The sequence below is a fragment of the Microtus ochrogaster genome, chromosome 16, assembly GCF_000317375.1.
Source record: "Microtus ochrogaster isolate Prairie Vole_2 chromosome 16, MicOch1.0, whole genome shotgun sequence".
Taxonomy (NCBI): Eukaryota; Metazoa; Chordata; class Mammalia; order Rodentia; family Cricetidae; genus Microtus; species Microtus ochrogaster.
Window position 1 is genome coordinate 27,967,129 of NC_022018.1, and position 8,398 is coordinate 27,975,526.

Below are 8,398 nucleotides of genomic sequence, written 5' to 3' on the forward strand. Positions count from 1 at the left end.
AGGAGGAGGAGGAGGAGGACGAAGAAGAAGAGGAGGGGAAGGAGGAGGAATAGAAAGAAGAAGAAAGAAGGGAGAGAGGGGGGGAAAAGAGGAGTGAGGGAGATTTAGTTCAGAAAAATACATTTGCAGTCATCAAAACCTTGGAGAAATTTAAAGTGATAAAATTTAGAAGTTTTTTTTTTTTTATAAAAGGAAGAGATAAAGGAGAATTTGTGATGGCTCACACATGTATGGAAGAAAAAGAACCTTCCATGAGCCTGGAAAGATGCTGTAAAAAAAAAAAAAAGCAAGATGTGAGCAGCCCTTCCCCTGAGGGTACCTGGTAAAGAAGAAGACCTGGTTTGAGGCTGAAGTGTCCCCACAAGCTTGTGCATGTTTGAATCTTGGCCCCCAGGTAGTGGAGCTGTTTTGGGGAAGTTTGTGATACCTTTGCAATGGAGAGCCTAGCTCCCCTGGGGAATCATCCTCGGGAATGTACTTCACTGGGCCCTTAGAGCTGTTTCTGGTGCTGGTCTGAGCTCTCTACTTCCTGGTCTTAGGTCTGAATCCACCTTTGCAACTGCAGACCAAGCTGCTACAGCTACCCTGCCTTCCCCTCTGTGGGGGATTATTCCCGCCATGTTCCCTGAAGCAATGAGCCTAAATACTCTTCCCTCCTGTAGGTGGTTTCTGTTAGGTATTTAATCAAAGTGATAAGATAATGAATATACCTAGGTATGTATTGAGGGGAGAGGTGAACCCAGTAGCAGCTGGGAAGCCAAGTGAAGAGAGACCAGAAGCATGTGTTTGGCTTGATACCTGGTTTTTTAGCCTGCTTGGGGTGGTAAAACAAAAAGGTAAACCTCCAATAAGGGGCAGACCAAAGAAAAATTAAAAAGTATACGAGGAATACCTTGGGATGTTCCGAACTGAGGTCTCTAGGCCTCCGGAAATTGAAAACAACTCCATCAGTGTTCAGCCGCTCTGCTCTATGGGCTTTTCATGCTTTAGAGACTCAGAGTTCGTTCTCCATGGAGACATACACAGGAAGAGAGCAGATGCATTCATTAGGCTATCATCTGAAGTCGGAAGAAGAGCTACAAAGGAAATAAACAGAGCAACGTGACAGAGGATGCTGTCATCATTTTCAATAAAATACACAATTCCTTCACAAAACAGGAAGTTCAATATTGTAGAGATGTCAGTCCTGCCCCAAACAAATCTATACGTTCAGTGCAACCCTCAACAAAATCCTCATAGATTTCTTTCGAAAAATTAAGTAACAAAAGGAAATACGCAGGAGAACAAGAGGAAATGCCTTCATAATATGCCAACATATGATGACGGTATAATAGTTTGGTGAAGCCACCAGACGTCAGATTAATAATCCAGAACCAGAACTTCACACTTAGAGGAGAAGCTGGGAGATTTAAAGGTAATATTTTAGACTGATAAAGAAAGGAAAGCTTATCAGGGTCCTGAGATAATTTATGATTTGTTTAGATGAAGAAAAGTTAAACACAAATCAATCCTGCTGGCTTCTATATTCCACAGAAATAAATTCTATTTGAAACAAGGGTAATTTTAAAAAGAAGCTTGAGAAGATAGGCTTATGATAAAGGGCAAAGGATGTATACTTAAATAGACTTTAAAAAAGAGACAGAGACAAGGCCGTGGCAGTACTGACAAACCTGTTTTGCTCGGGGCCTTTTGATTGTTTTTCTTCAGTGGTATGGTGTGGGTGAGTGTTCTTTGCCAGGCTGTAGGTGGGAGATCAACCACGTATCTTGCACTTGGCAATCTTAGAGAAGGTGAGTTGAGACATTCAAGTGTGACCTGAACATAGTCATCCAGATGTCCTAAGGAGCTGAAGATGGTAACTAGCTCTAGGAAAGAGGTTCATTACCAAATGGGCATAATTTTGGAGAGGATGTCATCATCACCATAAGACAAATCAATTAGATGATGAATTAATTAGAACCAATCAGGTCAAAAGTAATTGCATTGAAGTAAACTGGATAGACTAAGAAACGAAGCCGATGATTTACCAAAAAATACTCCATTTCTCTTTATATCTACTTGGTGTTCTCCTTTTCCTACACTCAATGCATTTTTAAAATATTTTTCAAGAGTGATGAGCTCAGAAGTAACACTTTAAAATTTGTGGCATCAAGTAAACGATAAAAATTGTGTTTATTGCCAGATGATATCTGAAAACAACATATTAGAACATTGAACACGACTTAACCAAGAAACAATTGAATGATAGTCTAAAAGGAGAAGCTTATGCTTGAAAACCAGAACAAGCCAGGGCGGGGAGATGGGTCAGCAGGCAAAGGCACTGCAGCAAAGGGGAAAGGACCTGACTTATATGTTTTTAACTCCATATACATTTCTGATATTATAATTACAGCATTTCTCCCTGCCTTTCCTCCAACCAACCCCTCCAATATACCTGAGTCTGAATCCTCACTCCCTACAAAAAAGCTGGGCACAGAGAATGAGCATCTCTAAAGCCATCCCTCCTACAGGAGATCGGAGGTGGAGATGGAAGAATTGCCAGGCTGCAAGGCAAATAGACTGGTGGATGTAACAGAAAGACCGCGAAAAGACCCTGCCTCAAACAAGACGGGAGGGGAAGACCCACACCCAAGGTTGTCCCCTGAGCTCTGCACATTTAGACGGCATGTATGCCCCACATTCAGGTCCATGAATACACACGCACAGTTCAAACCTTACTTGTCCTGAAAAACAATCATATGCTATTAAGATAAAAAATACAGCAGCAACATATAAGCAGATGTTATAAGTACTCGTGATTAGGTCTCTGCCAAGACTCCCTGCCCAGTGTAACTTAGCGAACACATGAAGCTGTATTAGCCTTCGTTTGCCGTCTAGTTCCCTCTCCGTGCCTTTCATCTCCACGTGAGCAGTTTTTCCAGGGATCAGTTCCCTGCATATTTACAGCTTGGCTCTTTGTCCCGCTGCTGCACAGGTGGGCAGGTCATGCCATCCTTGCTGTTTGGCTGCGCGGAGGAATCTGCAACTCAGTTTTGACAAATTCATTTCACTATCCCTTGAGCGTTTTAAAAGTAAGTCAAAGCCAACGCTGAGGAGAAACGCAGCAACATAAGTCTGCACTGTCCACAAGGAGCTGACCTAGTTAATGTGGAGTTTCTATGCTCTGTAAATCCTGTTGTAGATAATCACGCCTCCCTTGGAAGGGGGTTGACTGAGAAATGCTCACCCGTGCTCACTGTTCCCGGCCCACCAGCGAGGCCCAGCAGGCAGCTATGGCTCTGATTGGATTATTTTTCCAATCTCAACTAACTCAGCATTTCATTCTGTTAAACAGTAAAGGGCCGAAAGCCCTGGGAGTTATGACAATACATGAGGTGTTCCCTGTTCCACGAAGGCAGGCTAAGCACACACATCCATGGCCTGACATGAATAGGAAGCACATGGTGGCCAGCGTGAGCTTCCAAACTGGGGTTCCTTGGACAGAAAAGGGTGTCCACACAGACAGACCTTACAGAGGCCAAAGGAGTCACATGACATACGGCACAGTCGAAGCCTCTGACAGCTGGTTGTAGTGGGGAGTCAGTTTTATTTACATCGCATACCATACAAACATATTTTCTATAGAAAGCACAGTGAAAAGAGGGCTGGATATCACTGGTTAGATCATGCACACACCTTGCTTTTGAGAAACTAGCAAGGTTCCCCTTATATCCGACTTGAAACTCCATCAAATACCTCCGCCCTGGGCCTTTCGGTAATATGAAAAATGACGAAAACAAACAAACCAAGTTGGGCATGGTGATCATGTTTTGAATTCCAGGACTTGAAAGGCAGAAGTAGGTCAGACCACTATGAGTTCAAGGACAGCCTGGTCTACCTAGCAAGTTCCAGGTCAACCAGGGCTATATTGTAAAAGGCTATCTCAAAAATAAGAATATTTTTAAAAAGTAGACTTTCATTTTTAATAAAAAAGCATTCCTAATATAATCTATTAACGTGAAATCATCTCATAATTAAGTTTATTTTTAGAGCAGCAAATTACTATGTGTTTTCATCTGCAGAAGCACAAAGATGTGGAAGGGAAGTGGGGACCAACAAGTCTTGAGGACAAGGTTGTCATTTCTCCAGACCTCAGGAGACAGTTTATTTGAAGCCTATTTCAACACAGTTATGTCTGCACAAAGAAACTGGTTTTCTGCTTTTACCTTGGTATTTCCATGGAAGAAAATAGCCATGGGTATCAGAGGCGTCTGTTAGTCTGGTCCGCAAAGCTTTAGTGCTGCATATAGGACCCCTGATAAAGCCTGCTTGGAGGAGCTCAAGGTTTACTTCCATTCATCAATGTCTAAAATAGCAAAAATATTCAGTTACTATTAACCCAACTGTCTGCAAATGTTACAGGGCTCGGATTATTATTTTTTTTTAAGATTTTTTTTTATTGAGAAAAAAAAATTTCCGCCTCCTCCCAGCCTCCCACTCCTCCCACCCTCCCCCCACTCCTCTCCCCCTCCCTCTCGAGTCTGAAGAGCAGTCAGGGTTTCCTGCTCTGTGGAAAGTCCAAAGTCCTCCCCCCTCCATCCTGGTCTAGGAAGGTGAACATCCAAACTGGCTAGGCCCCCACAAAACCAGAACAAGAAGTAGGATCAAAACCCAGTGCCATTGTCCTTGGCTTCTCAGCAACCCTCATTGTCCACCATATTCAGAGAGTCCGGGTTTATCCCCTGCTTTTCCAGTCACAATCCAGCTGGCCTTGGTGAGCTCCCAATAGATCAGCCCCACTGTCTCCGTGGGTGGGTGCACCCCTCTTGGTCCTGACTTCCTTGCTCATCTTTTCCCTCCTTCTGCTCCTCATTGGGACTTTGGGAGCTCAGTCCAGTGTTCCAGTGTGGGTCTCTGTCTCTATCTCCATCCATCACCAGATGAAGGTTCTAGTAGACAAAATTGCCAGGCAAAAAATCGGGATCTTAAGGGTGGGGTGGGAGGGGGTAAGGGGAGATGGGGAGAAAAAAGTGAGAAGGGTAGGATGGGGAGAACTTGGGGCAACGGGATGATTGGGATACAGGAAGGTTGGATAGGGGAGCAGGGAAGCACATATCTTAATTAAGGGAGCCATCTTAGGGCTGGGAAGAGACTTGGACCTAGAGGGGCTTCCAGGTGCCTAAGGCGAGGTCCCCAGTTAGTTCCTGGGGCAGCTGAGGATAGGGAACCTGAAATGATCCTATCCTATAGCCATACTGATGAATATTTTGCATATCACCATAGAACCTTCATCGGATTATTTTCTCCTCCTCTGAAGCAACTTGGGCTTCCCTAGAGAGTTAAAAGAAAAGGTGATCAGTTTTACTGTACTAAGCTATGTGTGTTGTCTCAACTGAACCTCCTCTCACATCTCCTCCTGTCGTATACAATACTACCCCATTGGCTTCTCTCCTCTGCCTATCTTCTTCATCTAAACCTGTACCAGGCTTACTCTTCTAGCACCAAGCCACCATTACCCATTTATTTCATAACCCACAAATGTTCCCTGTAAAATATGAATCTAGTATAAAGCCCTGCCTTCTGGAACTGGAGACCCTTTATTGAACGGCCGAAATCATTTTGATCTTTACAGGACGACTTTCCAAAGTCCTTGTGTTCTGTTCCCAGCTCATTCCATCTCCAACTCCAATCACACAGTGATCTACATACAACTAGAACACAGTGCCGCATCACACTGGAGCTGAAACTAATTCTCATAATGTCTCGGTGCTAATCAGTACATCTTCCTTTCCTTTCTTGACTTAATTTTCGGATGTTCTTCCAGACCCACTGCAACCTACCTCCTTGTGAATGGTCTCACATTTTCCCACTTCTCTGCTGTCTTACACAAGCTCTGAATTCCCTTAAATGCTGTGCTTCATACCACAGAACCAAACAATTGTGTGCCACATCCTGATTCCTATATCTGATGTTTATTTCCCTCTAGAAATTCGCATGCAATTCACATGACCACATTTCCGACTGCTACGTTTCTAGTGATTAATATAGCCTCTGGCACTACACTGGAAATACTAGGCATGATCTGTATTTGTTGAATAATAATAGTCAGATGTCTGTTGATTTCCTAAATCTCTTTATTTTCTTCCCAGACATGACTTAAAATGAGAGAAAGCACACTCAGGTGATCATGAACTCTTGGAATGTGAAAGTTTATGGAACAGAGTAGAAAAATAAGATTGGACAAGTATTGGGTGCTCAGGACTTTTTCCTTAGTCCTTTAGATATATGTTGGTTCCAAGGTGGTGAGCTTGTAAGGAAACAATGACACAAAGTGATATTACTGGGTTGCTTGGTGTCGGCATCACTGCAATTAGGAGTAGAACACACTTCTCAACCCACTGACCACCTAAGTCACTACAAGGTGCAAAGAGCATCCCTCCAATGGCCTGCAGGGAAATATAGCTAGTTAAACCTTGGAATGAGAACGAACTCAGGCAGAGCCAGATACCAAGCCATGCAGGTTAGCCAGTGAGCACATGCATTTTGGACTTACTCCTTTGCTGTTGCCATCTTGAAGTTCTTTCTAGTTTTTCAAAAGCAAAATGTTCTCATACTGCACCAAGGTCTGCAACTTACATAGCTGCTTCTGCCTGAAGATGCATGTGAAAACTGAGTAGCCCGTGGGAGAGCTTTAGGGATAACTTGACAGCCATATGGAATCTCTTCCTTTTTCAATACTATGAACTCACTGTATGGCCCCATCAATGGTTACCTAAGGAAAATAAGGCTTCAGGTCAAAAGTCAAAAGAGAGTGAAGAATTACAACACTCAAACATCAAATGATTTTTGAAAGCATTGGCTCTTTCCGATATCCAAGGGATATGACTGAGGGCTCATGTCAGACTAAGAACCGCCTACATACATTTCAAAATCTTATCTGAATTCTTCTGAAAAAGAAAAGGGGAAAATTTTCATACTTTCAACCAGAAAACATAACAACTAAACTATCGTGTTTGACCTCAGATAAACACACAGAAGAACCATCCTAGATGCCTTCATCAAATGAATGGATAGTCATGGTTTCCCCAAAGACGTAGCACATTTGCTCATGCGGTATTTAATAGACTGTCAGGAAGCCTTTCTACAGGAATGGACGGACTCTGTCAGTTATATTGTTAGTAGTTACATGAGACAGACCCCGTGGGGGCAAGCTCCTGTAATAACATACTTTCAGAAGGCTGCAGCTCAAATCTTGAGACCGAGCATACTCAGAAATAGACATGTCTGGCATCTTTCCAATGAAAGTTAAATACGCCCAGTTAGTGCCATCATATTAACCCCTTCTTCAGCATGTGCTCCAGGACCTTGAGCTAAAAGTGTCCAGGAATATGTCTTCCATCTTTCCTTCTTGACTTAAGACCTTAAATGGGACATGTTCAGTAACGTACCTCAGTAACTGAGTATGCTTGGAACTGTGGCCACCCTCAAAGCGTTTTCCCATACCAATACACATGAATTCTCTGAATAAAATCTCTATATTTCCTTTGTTCAAGGAGAGGGTTGCTTTCGAAGTGATGTAAAATAATTAAATAATGAAATAATAATAATTAAGTGTAGCCTTATCTCTTGGTCCTGATTGTTTTGGCTTTAGTCAAGTTAAAGGGCAAACCCATTTTTGCTTTTTAAATTTTTTTCAAGAGCACCACACGTCAATCCATTAAAAGCCATTGCGTTTGATTATAAGGTACGCCAGATTCCAGAAGCTAGAAAAGAATGCCAGAACTTAAGACCTGGAAGGAGTAAGGAAAAGCACAATAAAGGAAAACTAAACCATAAGAAAATGGAGGGTGGAGGCTGGAGACATGACTCACCAGGTAAAACAACACAGTGTCAAAGACCTGAGTTCAGTTCCCAGCACCCACTTTAGCTAGCTCACAGCTGCTTGTAACTCCAGCTCCAGGAAACCCAACACCCTCTTCTAGTCTCCTAGGCACCACATTCATGTGCACACTCCACCCTATCACCTAAGCAATAAAAAGATAGTCAAATAATTCTTTCTTAAAAAAGAAAATGAACAAATAAAATCCTTTTATTCACTAAAAGTAAGAAAAAGAGTGAAATCCAAATTCCATTTTTTGAGGTCACAACCAAACACTAGAATCCAGTCCCACTGGGTCATTTTTATAATATTGTACAACGATGTCCACAGACTCCAGGACAAACAGACAGAGGAGCCATGCCTAAGTAATAAAGATGGTGAGCTTTCAAGATGACAGGCTTCTTCCTGGCTCAAGACAAAAGCTTGCCTTAAGCGGACAATGAGGACTACTGAGAACTCAAGAACAATGGCAATGGGTTTCTGATCCTACTGCACGTACTGGCTTTGTAAGAGCCTAGGCAGTTTTGATGCTCAACTTAC